Source organism: Oncorhynchus nerka, linkage group LG4, assembly GCF_034236695.1.
Source record: "Oncorhynchus nerka isolate Pitt River linkage group LG4, Oner_Uvic_2.0, whole genome shotgun sequence".
In the NCBI taxonomy this organism is placed as follows: domain Eukaryota; kingdom Metazoa; phylum Chordata; class Actinopteri; order Salmoniformes; family Salmonidae; genus Oncorhynchus; species Oncorhynchus nerka.
The window spans coordinates 25,938,520-25,957,682 of record NC_088399.1 but is presented as its reverse complement, the minus strand read 5'-3'; positions in this window follow the sequence as shown (position 1 = coordinate 25,957,682).

Genomic DNA, 19,163 nt, shown 5'->3' with positions numbered 1-19,163 from the left:
CTGCACAGACCATACAAACGCTCCACACCGCGTGGCCGCGGCCACCCTAATCTGGTGGTCCCAGCGCGCACGACCCACGTGGAGTTCCAGGTCTCCGGTAGCCTCTGGAACTGCCGATCTGCGGCCAACAAGGCAGAGTTCATCTCAGCCTATGCCTCCCTCCAGTCCCTCGACTTCTTGGCACTGACGGAAACATGGATCACCACAGATAACACTGCTACTCCTACTGCTCTCTCTTCGTCCGCCCACGTGTTCTCGCACACCCCGAGAGCTTCTGGTCAGCGGGGTGGTGGCACCGGGATCCTCATCTCTCCCAAGTGGTCATTCTCTCTTTCTCCCCTTACCCATCTGTCTATCGCCTCCTTTGAATTCCATGCTGTCACAGTTACCAGCCCTTTCAAGCTTAACATCCTTATCATTTATCGCCCTCCAGGTTCCCTCGGAGAGTTCATCAATGAGCTTGATGCCTTGATAAGCTCCTTTCCTGAGGACGGCTCACCCTTCACAGTTCTGGGCGACTTTAACCTCCCCACGTCTACCTTTGACTCTTTCCTCTCTGCCTCCTTCTTTCCACTCCTCTCCTCTTTTGACCTCTCCCTCTCACCTTCCCCCCCTACTCACAAGGCAGGCAATACGCTCGACCTCATCTTTACTAGATGCTGTTCTTCCACTAACCTCATTGCAACTCCCCTCCAAGTCTCCGACCACTACCTTGTATCCTTTTCCCTCTCGCTCTCATCCAACACTTCCCACACTGCCCCTACTCGGATGGTATCGCGCCGTCCCAACCTTCGCTCTCTCTCCCCCGCTACTCTCTCCTCTTCCATCCTATCATCTCTTCCCTCTGCTCAAACCTTCTCCAACCTATCTCCTGATTCTGCCTCCTCAACCCTCCTCTCCTCCCTTTCTGCATCCTTTGACTCTCTATGTCCCCTATCCTCCAGGCCGGCTCGGTTCTCCCCTCCCGCTCCGTGGCTCGACGACTCATTGCGAGCTCACAGAACAGGGCTCCGGGCAGCCGAGCGGAAATGGAGGAAAACTCGCCTCCCTGTGGACCTGGCATCCTTTCACTCCCTCCTCTCTACATTTTCCTCTTCTGTCGCTGCTGCTAAAGCCACTCTCTACCACTCTAAATTCCAAGCATCTGCCTCTAACCCTAGGAAGCTCTTTGCCACCTTCTCCTCCCTCCTGAATCCCCCTCCCCCCCTCCCTCTCTGCAGATGACTTCGTCAACCATTTTGAAAAGAAGGTCGACGACATCCGATCCTCGTTTGCTAAGTCAAACGACACCGCTGGTTCTGCTCACACTGCCCTACCCTGTGCTCTGACCTCTTTCTCCCCTCTCTCTCCAGATGAAATCTCGCGTCTTGTGACGGCCGGCCGCCCAACAACCTGCCCGCTTGACCCTATCCCCTCCTCTCTTCTCCAGACCATTTCCGGAGACCTTCTCCCTTACCTCACCTCGCTCATCAACTCATCCCTGACCGCTGGCTACGTCCCTTCCGTCTTCAAGAGAGCGAGAGTTGCACCCCTTCTGAAAAAACCTACACTCGATCCCTCCGATGTCAACAACTACAGACCAGTATCCCTTCTTTCTTTTCTCTCCAAAACCCTTGAACGTGCCGTCCTTGGCCAGCTCTCCCGCTATCTCTCTCAGAATGACCTTCTTGATCCAAATCAGTCAGGTTTCAAGACTAGTCATTCAACTGAGACTGCTCTTCTCTGTATCACGGAGGCGCTCAGCACTGCTAAAGCTACCTCTCTCTCCTCTGCTCTCATCCTTCTAGACCTATTGATACTGTGAACCATCAGATCCTCCTCTCCACCCTCTCCGAGTTGGGCATCTCCGGCGCGGCCCACGCTTGGATTGCGTCCTACCTGACAGGTCGCTCCTACCAGGTGGCGTGGCGAGAATCCGTCTCCTCACCACGTGCTCTCACCACTGGTGTCCCCCAGGGCTCTGTTCTAGGCCCTCTCCTATTCTCGCTATACACCAAGTCACTTGGCTCTGTCATAACCTCACATGGTCTCTCCTATCATTGCTATGCAGACGACACACAATTAATCTTCTCCTTTCCCCCTTCTGATGACCAGGTGGCGAATCGCATCTCTGCATGTCTGGCAGACATATCAGTGTGGATGACGGATCACCACCTCAAGCTGAACCTCGGCAAGACGGAGCTGCTCTTCCTCCCGGGGAAGGACTGCCCGTTCCATGATCTCGCCATCACGGTTGACAACTCCATTGTGTCCTCCTCCCAGAGCGCTAAGAACCTTGGCGTGATCCTGGACAACACCCTGTCGTTCTCAACTAATATCAAGGCGGTGGCCCGTTCCTGTAGGTTCATGCTCTACAACATCCGCAGAGTACGACCCTGCCTCACACAGGAAGCGGCGCAGGTCCTAATCCAGGCACTTGTCATCTCCCGTCTGGATTACTGCAACTCGCTGTTGGCTGGGCTCCCTGCCTGTGCCATTAAACCCCTACAACTCATCCAGAACGCCGCAGCCCGTCTGGTGTTCAACCTTCCCAAGTTCTCTCACGTCACCCCGCTCCTCCGCTCTCTCCACTGGCTTCCAGTTGAAGCTCGCATCCGCTACAAGACCATGGTGCTTGCCTACGGAGCTGTGAGGGGAACGGCACCTCAGTACCTCCAGGCTCTGATCAGGCCCTACACCCAAACAAGGGCACTGCGTTCATCCACCTCTGGCCTGCTCGCCTCCCTACCACTGAGGAAGTACAGTTCCCTCTCAGCCCAGTCAAAACTGTTCGCTGCTCTGGCCCCCCAATGGTGGAACAAACTCCCTCACGACGCCAGGACAGCGGAGTCAATCACCACCTTCCGGAGACACCTGAAACCCCACCTCTTTAACCTGTTGCTTCTACTCGGGACGCTTGCGTCCCAACTAGAGCTCTGGAAATGCAAATGCGCTACGCTAAATGCTAATAGTATTAGTTAAAATTCAAAAGTTCATTAAAATACACATGCAGGGTATCGAATTAAAGCTACACTCGTTGTGAATCCAGGCAACAAGTCAGATTTTTAAAATGCTTTTCGGCGAAAGCATGAGAAGCTATTATCTGATAGCATGCAACACCCCAAAAGACCCACAGGGGACGTAAACAAAATAATTAGCATTTCGGCGTTACACAAACCGCACAATAAAATAGAATACCTTTCACCATCTTCTTTGTTGGCACTCCTAGATGTCCCATAAACACTATTTGGGTCTTTATTTCGATTAAATCGGTCCATATAAAGCCTAGATATCGTTATATGTAGACTGTGTGATAAACGAAAAAAAACATTGTTTCAAAACGTAACGTCATTTTTTTAAATTCAAAAAGTCGACGATAAACTTTCACAAAACACTTCGAAATACGTTTGTAATGCAACTTTAGGTATTAGTAAACGTTAATAAGCGATAAAATTCATCAGGAGGCGATGTAAAGATCATTAGCTGTCCGTCTGGAAAAATGTCCGGCTAGAAACTCAACGAAAATATCCGGTCCTAGACCGGAGGAGATACGGTGTCCTGTATGTGTTTGACCAAGAAAAAACTCGAAGGGAAATGACAAGACTCTAGACACCGTGTGGAAGCTGTAGGTACTGCAACCTCAGTCAATTAATTGTGGTTCACGTTTATCAATGGGTTCAAGTAGCGCATGGATATATTTTCCCATTTTCAGTGATCAGTTTTTCCTGTGCTTTTCGATGTAAATGCCGTTCTGGTAAAGCCACAGCAGTGATTTAACCAGTTTTTTAAACGTCTGAGTGTTTTCTATCCACACAGACTAAGCAAATGCATATACTATATTCCTGGCATGAGTAGCAGGGCGCTGAAATGTTGCGCGATTTTTAACAGAATGTTCAAAAAAGTAGAGGGTCGACTTAAGAGGTTAAGGGATACCTAGGATAGGATAAAGTAATCCTTCTCACCCCCCCCCTTAAAAGATTTAGATGCACTATTGTAAAGTGGCTGCTCCACTGGATGTCATAAGGTGAATGCACCAATTTGTAAGTCGCTCTGGATAAGAGCGTCTGCTAAATGACTTAAATGTAAATGTAAATGCAAAGTTCTGTCATACTTTCCAGGTCTATGCACAAACAGTTCGAGATTCTAATTTTATCAATGAATCTCTCCAGAAATAAGTCTCTCACTAGAAATAAGTCTCTCACTGTTGCCACCTGTTATAGACCCCCTTCAGCTCCCAGCAGTTCCCTGGACACCATATGTGAATTGATTGCCCCCCATCAGAGTTCGTTCTGTTAGGTGACCTAAACTGGGATATGTTTAACACCCCGGCAGTCCTACAATCTAAGCTAGATGCCCTCAATCTCGCACAAATTATCAATGACCCCACCAGGTACAACCCTAAATCCGTAAACACCTCATAGATATTATCCTGACCAACTTGCCCTCCAAATACATATCTGCTGTCTTCAATCAGGATCTCAGCGAACACTGCCTCATTGATTGCATCCGCTAAGGGTCCACGGTCAAACGACCACCCCTCATCACTGTCAAACGCTCCCTAAAACACTTCTGCGAGCAGACCTTTCTAATCGACCTGGCCCGGGAATCCTGGAAGGATATTGACCTCATCCCATCAGTCGAGGATGCCTGGTTGTTCTTTAAAAGTGCCTTCCTCACCATCTTAAATAAGCATGCCCCTTTCAAAAAATGCAGAACTAAGAACAGATATAGCCCTTGGTTCACTCCAGACCTGACTGCCCTCGACCAGCACAAAAACATCCTGTGGCGGACTGCACTAGCATCGAATAGTCCCCGCGGTATGCAACTTTTCAGGGAAGTCAGGAACCAATACACGCAGTCAGTCAGGAAAGCAAAGTCAAGCTTTTCAAACAGAAATGTGCATCCTGTAGCTCTAACTCCCAAAAGTTTTGGGACACTTTAAAGTCCATGGAAAATAAGAGCACCTCCTCCCAGCTGCCCATTAGGTAACACTGTCACCACAATAAGCAGTAGACCACACTATCTACCAAGAGAGTTCACATCTATATTATTCAAAGCCATCTATTTAAAACCACAAACCGATGCTGGCACTAAGACCGCATTCAACGAGCTGTATAAGGCCATAAGCAAACAAGAAAATGCTCATCCAGAAGCGGCACTCCTAGTGGCCGGGGACTTCAATGCAGGCAAACAAAAATCTATTTTTACCTCATTCCTAAGAGTGTGTCAAATGTGCAACCAGAGAAAAATAACTCTAGACCACCTTTACTCCACACACATAGATGCATACAAAGCTCTCCCTCACCCTCCATTTGCCAAATCTGACAATAATTCTATCCTCCTGACTCCTGCCCACAAGCAAAAACTAAAGCAGGAAGTACCAGTAATTCACTCAATACAGAAGTGGTAAAATTATGTAGATGCTACGCTACAGGACTGTTTTGATAGCACAGACTGTTCCAGGATTCATCCAAAGGCATTGAGGAGTATACCACCTCAGTCAACGGCTTCTTCAATAAGTGCATCGACGACGTCATCCCCACAGTGGAAAATACGTATATATTCTAACTAGAATACATAGATTACAGGCATCATCCACACCGTGCTAAAGGATAGAGCTTTCAAGGAGCGGAACACTTATAAGAAATCCCACTATGCCCTCAGACGAACAATCAAACAGGCAAAGCATCAATACAGGACTAGGAGTGAATACTACTACACCGGCTCTGACGCTAGTCGGATGTGGCAGGGCTTGAAAACTGTTACGGCCGACAAAGAGAAACCCATCCGCGAGCTGCCCAGTGATGCCAGCCTACCAGATGAGCTAAATGCATTTTATGCTCGCTTTGAGGCAAGCAACACTGAAGCATGTATGAGAGCACCATCTGTTCTGGACGACTGTGTGATTGCACTCTCCATATCTGATGTGAGCAAGACCTTTAAACAGGTCAGCATTCTTAAAGCCGCGGGGCCAGACAGATTACCAGGAAGTGTACTTGAAAGCATGCCTGGACCAACTGGCAAGTGTCTTCACTGACATTTTCAACCTCTTCCTGGCCGAGTCTGTAATACCTACATGTTTCAAACAGACCACCATAGTCCCTGTGCCCAAGCAAGCAAAGGTAACCTGCCTAAATGATTACTGCCATGTAGCACACACATCGGTAACCATGAAGTGCTTTGAAAAGCTGGTCATGGCTCACATCAACACCATTATGCCAGAAACCCTAGACCCACTCCAATTCGCATAACGCCCCAACAGATCCACAGATGATGCCATTTCAATCGCACTCCACACTGCCCTTTCACACCTGGACAAAAGGAACACCTACTGTATGTGAGAATTCTGTTCATTGACTACAGCTCAGAGTTCAACACTATAGTGCCCACAAAACTCATCACTAAGCTAAGGATCCTGGGACTAAACACCTCCCTCTGCAACTGGATCCTGGACTTCCTGACGGGCCGCCCCCAGGTGGTAAGGCTAGGCAACACATCTGCCATGCTGATCCTCAACACTGGGGCCCCTCAGGGATGTGTACTTAGTCCCCTCCTGTACTCCCTGTTCACCCATGACTGCATGGCCAAGCACGACTCCAACACCATCATTAAGTTTGCTGACGACACAACAGTGATCACCAACAACGATGAGACAACATATAGGGAGGTCAGAGACCTCGCAGTGTGGTGCCAGGACAACAACCTCTTTCTCAATGTGAGCAAGACAAATGAGCTGATCATGGACTATAGGAAAAGGAAGGTCCAACAGGCCCCCATTAACATTGATGAGACTAAAGTGGAGCGGGTCAAGAGTTTCATGTTCCTTGGTGTCCACATCACCAACAAACAATCATGGTCCAAACACACCAAGACAGTCGTGAAGAGGGCACGACAAAACCCTTTCCCCTTAGGAGAGTGAAAAGATGTGGCATGGGTCCCCAGATCCTCAAGAAGTTATACAGCTACACCATTGCGAGCATCCTGACCGGTTGCATCACCACCTGGTATGGTAACTGCTCGGCATCTGACCTTAAGGCGCTACAGGTGGTAGTGCGTACGACCCAAAACATAACTGGGGCCAAGCTTCCTGACATCAACTACCAGTGTCAGAGGAAGGCCCAAAAAAGTGTTGAAGACTCTAGTCACCCAAGTCATAGACTGTTTTCTCTGCTGCCGCACGGCAAGCGGTACTGGAGCGCCAAGTCTAGGACCAAAAGGCTCCTTAACAGCTTCTACCCCCAAGCCATAAGACTGCTGGACAACTAAACTAATCAAATGGCCACCCACACAATTTACATTGACCCCCCCACCCCCTATTTGTTTTACATTGCTGCTACTCGTTGTTTATTATTTCACTTTACAAATTACCTCAATTAACCTGTGCTTTCGTACATTGACTCGGTACCGGTACCCCCTGTATATAGCCTTGTTATTGTTATGTAAATATATTGTGTTACGGCCACAACATCTGTTTGGTGCGTAGGTCTATGCTTAATGATTCTGATGAAAATATATCTTTATCAAACGAATGTTTTTGCGTTTTGTCAGTGTGGAACATGTCTATGTTCAGAGAGGTTAAAGCCTGGGCTAACTAATTCTAAATGGCGCTAGCAGTTTGCAACGTAACCTAAGCGGACAATAGACGGTACACAATTATTCCAAAACTGCAGCTTGTTGTTGGAACATATTTTCCTACTTCAATCAACCAGTCCATTTTGAATTTGTGATAAAACTGTCTTCCTCTGGCAAGGAATGTAGCTTGCGTATCCCATCAGTTCGATACGTTTTTAATCTGCATTTGTTTCTGTATGCGTACTCAGCAGGCGTGTGTAGGCAGCGGTCGGAACACAAATGAGTGAATGAGACAAGGAGGGGAAAGGGAATTTAGGGAGAGGAACTGTGTCATTTTGGTTTATTTTTTCTTGTGCCCCGCAAATGTACAAATGGAACACTAGAGTCAAAGCAAATGAACATTGTTTTCAACAGTAAAAAAAAGAATCACTTGCCCATTAGGGCAGCCACAAAGCACATTCCACCCAATAGTTTTACAGTATTCGATTTTTCTATCTCTGGTTGAAGATCGAGCTTTGAAATGCGTTTTTTGAAATCCGTTTGAGTAGAATATGACTCTGGACATGAACTGTAACTCCACCACCATATTATATTCCCATCCTTTCTAAACGTATGATATTCATGTATTGAGATTTCTGCATCCTCAAATGAAGTGTTCAAATGAGTCTCTGATATAGCTAATATATTTATGTTATTTGACAGCCCTAGACAACATAATTCATGATTCCATAAACGGTATATATTCAAATGAGTAATCAACAGACCTTTCTTTGGGAAGTTTAGAGTATTTGATTGTTCAAGCATGAATCAGCAGAGATAGTCAGAGTCTGTGTGTGTATATGGGGGTGGGGGGGCTGGGATTACTGACCCAAAGGCTTGTTTCTGTCACTCCTTCTAGGCCATTGGGAGCGAGGGTGATCAATCAGTTTGTCATTCTGCAGCTAGGCTATGTCCCCACGTTCTCATGCAGCCTTCGTAGCTTCATCTTTGGCGGACAGCCTCAGAGAAATTCTCATTGATTAAGATATGGACCTGTGTCACGTTCTGACCTTTATTTTCCTTTGTTTTGTCTTTATTTAGTATGGTCAAGGCGTGAGTTGGGGTGGGCAGTCTATGTTTTGTGTTTCTATGTTTTTCTATTTCTGTGTTCGGCCTAGTATGGTTCTCAATCAGAGGCAGGTGTCGTTAGTTGTCTCTGATTGAGAATCATACTTAAGTAGCCTGGGTTTCACTGTTGATTTGTGGGTGTTTGTTTCCTGTGTCAGTGTTTGTGCCACACGGGACTGTTTCATTTGTATTCACTTTGTTATTTTGTATTCTGTCTTGTTCAGTTTATACTATTAAAACTTGGACACTTACCACGCTGCGTTTTGGTCCAATCCTTGCTACACCTCTTCAGACGAAAAGGAGGAAATCTGTCGTTACAACCTGGCTCTTCCCTTGAACCTGAGGAACTTCACTACAATCCTCCTGTATCTGGCACCACGAGCAAGCACCAGTGTCACCTAGTTTCTCAGACCAGCACATTCCAGCTCACCTTTCTGTGGTCCAGTTGTAGCTTTTCAAGAGGCAATTTACAAACGTTGTCTTCTTATTCAGCCCATGTTTCACTTTGACTTCCCTGGCTACCATCTATTACAACATTATTTATTGGACATCTTTAGTTAAGTCATCCAGCCGTTTGTTCATAGACTCCATAATCATGTATATAAAGCGTTCAAAGTTATTTCCCTGTTTGAATAATATTTCCTTATAGAAGTCGTTCAGCTTCTCAATGAGTTCACGTAACAGCCCAGCGGAGAAGTAGTCATCTTAGTTTTTTGGCTTTAAGTGGCATGGTAGTAGATGCCAACTTTTCATTCAGTAATGAGACGAGAGACACGGGCAGGAGATAATCCGAAGCCCAGGACAGGATGGAATGCGGTCCCAGCCACAAAGGTTAACCACATTGCGGGCTTGGTTTCAGGCTGTAGTATAGCAGGTTATCTTGATAGCTTTGCAGCTAGGCTAGCTGCCTCCCCAAGCTAGCTCCAAACTTGTTAACTTCTTAAGTTAAGCAAAGGTCCCAAGACAGAAGTTTGCGGTCTCAGCACTAAGACTAACCACGTGGAGAGAGAGAGGATCAAACCTGTTTAACAGCTTCCACAAATACCTCCTCTCTCTCTATCACCATCCCTATGTCTCTTTCTCTTTTCTCCCTCTACCTTTTTATTTTCCTCATACCTGTCTACTTCACTTGATCAATCTCTCTGCCCTTTCTCCCCAACCCTCTCTTCTTCCCTCTCTTCCTCCAACTCCCTCTTCCTCCTTCCATCCCGTCCTTCCCTGCATCTCAATATTGCTCTCACCATCTCTCTCCCTCCATATCTCAACCCCTCTCACTCTCTTCCTTCATCTCTTTCTCCCTGTCTCCCCCCTCCATCCTCTCTCATTCCCTCCATCTCTCTCTCTCTCCCACCATCTCACTCCTTTCTCCCTCCCTCCCTCCATCCATCTCTCTCCTTCCCTCCATCTCTCTCTCCCCCCCCTCTCTCACATCATCTTTCACCCTGCAACTCTCTCTCCCTCTCTCTCGCTTTCCATCCTTCCTTCCTCTCTCCTTCCCTCCATCTCTCTTTCTCCCTCCATCTCCCCCTCTCTCCCGTGCAAAAGTGTTCTATGCAATTATACGGTGACCTTTCGTTAGCCAAGCTGTAATTGGCTAAATCAGCACAGAGTTCCCACGCTTCACAACACACAATCAGCAGAGATGCCATCAGAGGCCACACACATGCACACACACGCACACAAACACAAACACACACACTACAATCAGTGTAGATGCCATCATAGAGCAGACTGTGACATCAGCATTTACACAGAAATGTTCCCTGGGGCTGGCAAAAGGTCCAGCTTTGGTCTAAATAGTGTGTGTGTGTGTGTGTGTGTGTGTGTGTGTGTGTGTGTGTGTGTGTGTGTGTGTGTGTGTGTGTGTGTGTGTGTGTGTGTGTGTGTGACTAAAGGTCCAGCTTTGGTGTAAAGACCGTTTGAGACCATTTTACGTGATCAGTCAATTGAACCTGCATCCTCTGATGTGTGAGGGAGAGGATGATGTAAGAGTGCGAGAGGGGGAGGAGGGTTAGAGAGGGGAGGAGGAGAAGAGGGGGAGAGATGGGAGGAGGGCAAGATGGGGAGAGGGGGAGGAAGGCGAGAGAGGGGAGAGGGGGGAGGAGGGCAAGAGGAGGAGAAGGCCGAGGGGGAGAGAGGGGGAGGATGACGAGAGGGGGGGAAGAGGGTGTGAGGGGGAGAGAGAGGGAGAGGAGATGAGGAGAGGGGAGAGAGGAGGGGGAGGAGGGCAAGAGGGAGAGAGATGGGGAGCGGAGAGGGGGTGAGAGGAGGAGAGAGAGTTCACGGGGCATAAAGTTGACGTTGTTTCCATGGGGACATAGTAGCTTACTGAAAGAGAGGGAGAGAAAGAAAAAAAGAGAGGAATAAAAAGAGAGGGAGCGAGAAAGACTGATGCAGCCAACTCATTACAGACAGCTACTACAGAGGCTACTCTCTGAACAGTCACTGTTATTGCTCACTTCCTTTTTCTTCTTTCTGCCGTCTCTCTCTCTTTCTCTCTCTTTACCATCTCTCGCTCTCTCTCTCTCGCTCTCTCTCTCTCGCTCTCTCTCTCTCTCGGTTATGACCGTCTCTTTCTCGCCATCTATATATGTTTTACATTCCTTTCTCTCCATCCCTCTGTCTTTCCATCTCTCCATCTCTCTAATGCTCTTTCACTTTGTCCATGTGTCTCTGCATCCCTTTCTCTCTCCATCCCTCTCTTCCCCTACTCTCTCTGCATTAATGGAGGAACGCTGTGAAAGGCTTAAAAAGCATTGACCCTTTTCATCTCCCGTCACTGCCTAAGAGCAAACACACACACACACACGCACACACACAGTAATGGAATTCAACCTGGTGAAAAGAGCACCGTTACCATGGAGAGAGATATGGGGGAGGGAGAGAGAGAAGCCTAGTTTATACCTGGCGCTAACATGCATCCTTGTCCTGATCTTGTCCACATTCTGATTGTGTCCACATATTCAGAAATATGTCTACACATGGTATTAAAATGTGTCTCATATCCGTCCACTGTGCCTGCATTGTGAACAGATTTTCTGTTCCCTCCGTGTATGCAAATGATTTGAAAGCTACTGTTTCGAAATAGTATCTATTTATTTTAAGGCACATGTTGATGCCATAAAGGCTTCTGCATGCTTCCCAGCCAAAACAGTTCAGTAGAGGTCATATGCACATATAATGACGACATTTTGTGACATTATTGTTTGTTTTGGACTTCGGTGAGGGTTTTTCCGTTGGTTCTTCGGCACACAATTTGTTTTCTGAAGGCAAGCCGAAGTCTTCGCCCCTTCGTCGGTGATTGGTCAACAGCAGGGATTCTTCAATAAAGTCTTTGTTGTCATTCAATGAGAGACGACTCGTTTTCATGCATATTTTATAATTGAAAAATACTGCACCAAACATCTAAAATGACGCGACTAAGATCTCTTCATCAAAAACGGCAAAATTAATTAACTATTTCTTGAGTTCTTAGATTCTTAGATTCTAGTTTGAGGCTATGGACAAACAGTACTATTGCCAATTTGTATTTGTTTCTCAAGCTAAGGTCTTAAAGTGAGTATGCGAGTGCACTCGTTCGGTTCGGCTAGCCGAGTTAGGCTAGGTGCCAGCCGAACTGAAGCATGAGGACGCCTTAAGTCAATGGTGCCACCTGTCAATGATTTTATAGGGCGGAATAATTATGATTTAAATGGTTTCTCTGTTCAGATCTGTCTGTCTACATATCCTGACACAATGTGTGTCTGACCAACTCTGGAGGTGGGCTGATCACAATGTGTTATTTGATTGTCTACACCTGTCTAAAAATGTGGGCACAATCAGAATGATGAAGATCAGGACAAAGGAAGCATGTTAGAACCATGTATAAACAGGGCTAGAGAGAGAAGTGCGGATGCAGGAAAAATCTGCTCCTTGATGAAAGGAGAGTAGAGAGATTCCTGAGGGAGAGGAAATGAGAATTGAGGGAGCTGCAGTCTGCGGGTAAAGGTAGAGAAAGAGAGGAAGAGGTGTGTTTACATCAGTCTGTGATCAGAACCTGACCCAAACCACAGGCCAGTCACCCACCCAACCCCTACAGGGACTCAGCTCAACATGGTTCTGAAGAATAGCTGATTAGTAGAATCAGCACAGGTGTGTTAGAGCAGGGCTTAAGCAAATACCAGAACTCATAGAAACTCTCAAAGAGGAGAGGTTTGGAATACCCTTGACTTTTAACATTGCTCCATTCTCTAACCTGCTAAGACATTCTAAGACATTCTCCTACAGCACTCTAACCTACTGACACTGTAGTCTAGAGCATTCTCCAACCTGTAGGAAAACTATTGTGTGGAACATTGCATAACCTATTATAACAATCTTGAACATTCTCCAACCTGTTAGTTCACTGTAGTGTACACTTTACTTAATTACATTTTGGACAGTAGTTAAACCTACTGGAAACAGGTTATTTTTACATTAAATTATTAATAGTGGAGAATATTCTCAGACTGATTAGAACTCTCTAGTTTATAACAATCTCCAACCTGTTAGTACGCTCTAGTGGAGAATATTTTCCGACCTCTTAGAAAACTCTAATGGAGAACATTCTCTGACCTGTTAGAACACTAGTGGTGTCACACGGAACGGGTGAACCCAAGAGCAGACTCAGACGAGGAGACTGGGATGAGGAGACTGGGATGAGGAGACTGGGATGAGGTAGCAAAGGTATTTATTGAAACACGGGAGGAAGATTGAGTGCAGGCCAGGGGAAGCTCGGGCAGGCTGCCGGAAACCAGGTGCGGAGGCAGAGGCTGGAGCGAGAGGTGTGGGGACAGGGTAAGCAGGTCCGGAGGGAATTTAAGGGAGCGTAGAGTGGGGAATCCAGGACAGTAGTAGCAGGACTGACGAGAAGTCGGACTGGAGACAGGGACCAGAGTCAGAGCGGGCAGAACTGTAGCGGAGAGGAAAACAGCGTCAGGCACGGAAAAACAGGCACAACAGGAACAAATGGCTAGAAACATGGACTGACTGAGCAGAGATTACGATCTGGCAGTGTGTAAGTGGCAGGACTGAGTATTTGTAGAGGCCTTGATTATGGAACAGTTTGCAGCTGGTGGGGATCTGCTCTGACTCCAGTGAGGGAGAGAGCACTGGGGAGGGGTGGCAGGTCAAGGAGACACAGGATGAGCACTAGAAGGCCTGGCAGGAGCAGATGTGAGAAGTGGAGAACATTCTCTGACCTGTTGTAAAACTATAGTGGAGAATATTCTCCAACCTGTTAGAACACTCTAGTGGAGAATATTCTCAGACCTGTTAAAACACTCTAGTGGAGAATATTCTCCAACCTGTTAGAACACTTTAGTGGAGAATATTCTCCGACCTGTTAGAACACTATAGTGGAGAATATTCTCCGACCTGTTAAAACACTCTAGTGGAGAATATTCTCCGACCTGTTAAAACACTCTAGTGGAGAATATTCTCCGACCTGTTAGAACACTATAGTGGAGAATATTCTCCAACCTGTTAGAACACTATAGTGGAGAATATTCTCCGACCTGTTAAAACACTCTAGTGGAGAATATTCTCCGACCTGTTAAAACACTCTAGTGGAGAATATTCTCCAACCTGTTAGAACACTATAGTGGAGAATATTCTCCGACCTGTTAAAACACTCTAGTGGAGAATATTCTCCGACCTGTTAAAACACTCTAGTGGAGAATATTCTCCGACCTGTTAGAACACTTTAGTGGAGAATATTCTCCGACCTGTTAGGACGCTATAGTGGAGAATATTGTCCAACCTGTTAGAGAGCTAGAGTGGAGAATACTCTAATGGAGAACATTCGCCAACCTGTTAGAACACTCTAATGGAGAACATTCTGCCAACTGTTAGAACACTCTAGTGGAGAACATTCTCTGACCTTTAGAACACTCTAGTGAAGAACATTCTCCAACCTGATAGAACATTCTAGTGGAGAACATTCTCCAATCTGTTAGAACACCATAGTGGAGAACATTCTCCGACTTGTTAGAACACTCTAGTGGAGAACATTCTCTGACCTTTAGAACACTCTAGTGGAGAATATTCTCCAAGCTGTAGGAACACTAGTGGAGAACATTGTCCAACCTGTTAGAACACTATAGTGGAGAACATTGTCCAACCTGTTAGAATGCTATAGTGTAGAATATTCTCAGACCTGTTAGAACACTCTAGTGGAGAACATTCTCCAACCTGATAGAACATTCTAGTGGAGAACATTCTCCAATCTGTTAGAACACCATAGTGGAGAACATTCTCCGACTTGTTAGAACACTCTAGTGGAGAACATTCTCTGACCTTTAGAACACTCTAGTGAAGAACATTCTCCAACCTGATAGAACATTCTAGTGGAGAACATTCTCCAATCTGTTAGAACACCATAGTGTAGAATATTCTCAGACCTGTTAGAACACTCTAGTGGAGAACATTGTCCAACCTGTTAGAGAGCTAGAGTGGAGAATACTCTAATGGAGAACATTGTCCAACCTGTTAGAACACTATAGTGGATAATATTCTCCAACCTGTTAGAACACTAGTGGAGAACATTGTCCAACCTGTTAGAACACTATAGTATGAATTAGAAACATTCTGTAACTATTATAACACCGTAGAATATTCTTTAACCTGTTCATACATTTTTCAACCTTTTATATTATTCTCCAACCTACTACACTCTTGCACATTACATAACCTAGAACCCTATAGTCTAGAATATTCTCCAACCTGCTAGAACATTCTCGAAATTGCTAGATAATAATAAAAAATATCCTTCTAGAATATTCTAAAACATTTTCCAACCTTCTAGAACATTATGTCTCGTCTCAGTGCAGTCAACAGGAACAAATCATATCATTGCGATTATTCTGTCTAAACACTGTGTGGACGAGACTAGATTGGAGCATGTTATACATGATCACACACACATGCACAAATGCACACACGTGTACACACACACACAAGTGCACATATATTCAATCAGACCAGACAGACAAAACAGTCATGACAGTATGACTGTAGGCTCAGATCAGCCCCATTCAAACCACAAATACTCTCTGTACTTCAATACACCGCAACACTCAATATTTCAATATGGGGTCTAACTCTGTTATTTGATTTGACCATTTTCCTAAGAAGGGCAGTTTACACAGCAGACATCCAGCTTGTAATTTGTTAGAAATATTACCATGGAGCACAATGGCTATTCAATCGAACAACCAGAAAAGCCTCTCAGACAGAAAGACACAGACACAGAAAGAACTAGACAGAGAGAAAGAGAAAGAGAGGGAGAGTGAGAGGGAGAAAAAGAGACAGTGAGATAGAGAGAGGGAGAGAGATACAGAGAGACAGATAGAACATGGAAGAAGAGAGAGAGGAATGAAAACAGGGGAGGAAACAGATTTACTGGGAGAATTAGACAAGGCGGGTTGTAGAGCTGTACATATACACACATTCATACGCACATACACCATGTGCAGCGACGTGATAAGAAATACAGGATCATTCATCTACTCCCTGCAAGTCTCTCTCCTTCTCTCTCTTCTCTCCCTCTTCTCTCTCTCCACTCCCACTCTCCTGCTCCCTCTCTCTTGCCCTCCCTCCCCCTCTCTCCCTTTCTTTCTCTCTCTCTTTTTCTCGCTCTCCCTCTTTCTTCAGAGTGAATAGTAAAACCTGTCTCTCCTTCCTTGCTCCTCTTCCCTTCTCCTTTCTCTCCTTCCTCTCTCCTCTTCCCCCTACTCTCTCCATCCTCTCTCCATAACTATACACCACACCATCACCCCCCAAACACACATACACTACTATGTCATAAATTAATAAACAGTACAGTACACATGACCTTATTACTCTGGCTAATGCTTGCAAATGAATTTCATCTCCTTTCTCGGTACGTAAGAAGCCACTTGGCGCTCCAAGCTCAAACACACACGCAAACACGCATATGCAAGCACACACACATAAACACACACACAAAAACTCCCAAAAACCACACGAAAACACACACAGAGCCTCTCCAGTCATTAGTATTTATGAACAGAATGTAGTGAACCAGGAAACGAGCTCAGATCCATGTTCAGAAACACTTGCATGTTCTGGAAGAGACACAACAGATACACACACTCACGTACACACACTCACGTACAAACACACACACACGTACACACACACACACTGTGTTTGTGGGGTGGTATTGGGTGTTAATGACGCTAGATGGCTGCCTTAGCCTGACGCTCAAACACAGGGATGAACAACTGTCTTAGTGTGTGTGTGTGTGTGTGTGTGTGTGTGTGTGTGTGTGTGTGTGTGTGTGTGTGTGTGTGTGTGTGTGTGTGTGTGTGTGTGTGTGTGTGTGTGTGTGTGTGTGTGTGTGTGTATGTGTGTGTGTGTGTGAGTTTGAGCGTGTATGTGTCTGTCTGTCTGTGTGAGAGTACGATAATCACATTGGGGTTTTCTGACGGCTGTGGGAGCTAAGTCCTGCTGAAGGCTGCCCAGGCAAGCCAGTCATTTGCATTCAGATATGACAACTCAGTGCACACACACAGTCAGACAGAATGGCACACACACACACACAGAATGACACACACATGCACACACATACAGACAAGTACAACTGACCAAATGTATTGTGTGAATACTTACCAGATATGTGGGCCCCTGGTTCTGAAATGTCACACACACACACACACACACACACACACACACACACACACACACACACACACACACACACATACACACACACACTCACACACACAGTCAGCAGCAGTGATAGCATTTAATCTTTCTTTCTTTCCTTCTTTCTTTCTTTCTATCTTTCACACACACACACACGTACAAACACACACACACACACACACAAATACACAAACACATACACACTCCCATAATAAGACAACAGAAAGGGTTTTATCTATCATGCTGATACAGCTGTTAACTCACAAACACACACACTAGAAGAGAGGGCTTATACGGATGATAACAGCCAGAATAATAGCTGCAGGGAGGAGGCTGGACCAGCTGTGTGTATTAATGTGTGTCTGTGTGTACGTGCGTGCATGCATGTGTGTTATAAAACAAGGTCTCTGAGACCCCCTGTGTGTGACTACTTTCATTCCAACCAATTACCCTCACAATCCTCAATTAACAAAAAAGTAAACAAAACCTAAACAATCAAGCCGTATTCCACAGTGCATTTAGTGATATCTTCAGATGAAAAAACAGTCCTTGAATTACAGTCATACTTTCACATGGAAAACAGTCCTTGAATTTCAGTGATATCTTGACATGGAAAAACAGTCATTGAATTCTAAGTAGGTCTGTAGAAATGACACTCCGCAGGAGTAGCACATCGTGACTAACAGCGTTTACAAGACCAATCCAGAAACAGGAGAAATATTGGTGGTCATCTCAGCTCCAGGACTAGTGTTGGATGGACATCGAATACTGACTTATATCACAGGTGACCTGCCTGCTGTGACACGGCATTGGGTGTATTGTTAGTACTACTGTCGGAATCCACACAGTGCAGAGTGATGTGTGGGAGTGGACGTGTATTGTTGTGGAGAGTCAATTCTGTCTGATTTCACTGTTTGTTTCTGTCTTCTTTACTCTCAATCTGTCATTCCAACAGAGGAGACAAAGATGTGTTTATAAGCATATCACTCACAGCAGTAGTCGTGACCTGTCACTGTCTGATCTGTTTCACCTGTCTTGTGCTTGTCTCCACCCCCCACCAGGTGTCTCCCATTTTCCCCCATCACCCCCTGTGTATTTATACCTGCATTTTCTGTTTGCCTGTTGCCAGTTTGTCTTGTCTCGTCAAGTCGTGCCAGCGTCTTTCTCCGTGTTCTTTCCTCTTTCTGGGTTTTATTGTAGTCTCCCTGGTTACGACCTGTTTTGGCTGTCCTAACTCTGAGCCTGCCTGCCATCTACGTCTGCCAACTCTCACCAGGATTACGGTCCTCGACCTGCCTTTTGCCTGCCCCTGTTTATTCAATACATCTCTGAGGCTTGAACCATCTGCCTCACGTGTCTACATCTGGGTCTCATCCTGAGTCATGATAGTAGGAATTGGCCATGACTGACCTAGCAGACTCGGACCACCTCTGCAACACTGTCTCCTCACAATGAGCCACCATTGGAAGACATGAGGAGTTACTAAATAACCTTATGGAAGGATTCCACACCTTGGCGGAACAGCATGACCATGCCGTCAGTGCATTTTGGAAAGATTCTGCAGACTATCTTTTAGGCAGCAAGCCACAACAGAAACCTCCCAGACTCAGTAACCCTGCTACCAGCGTTCCTTCTCCCTAGAAAACCCCGGCGCCCAGAGAACCCCGCTTAGCTCCTACCGGGGCGCTACGCTGGGGATCCCGGAACCTGCCGGGCATTTCTCTCCCAGTGCTTCCTCATTTTTGAGCATCAGCCCTCTTAATTTCTGTCGAACCATTCAAAGATAGCATATCTTATAATGCAAATGTCTGGGAGGG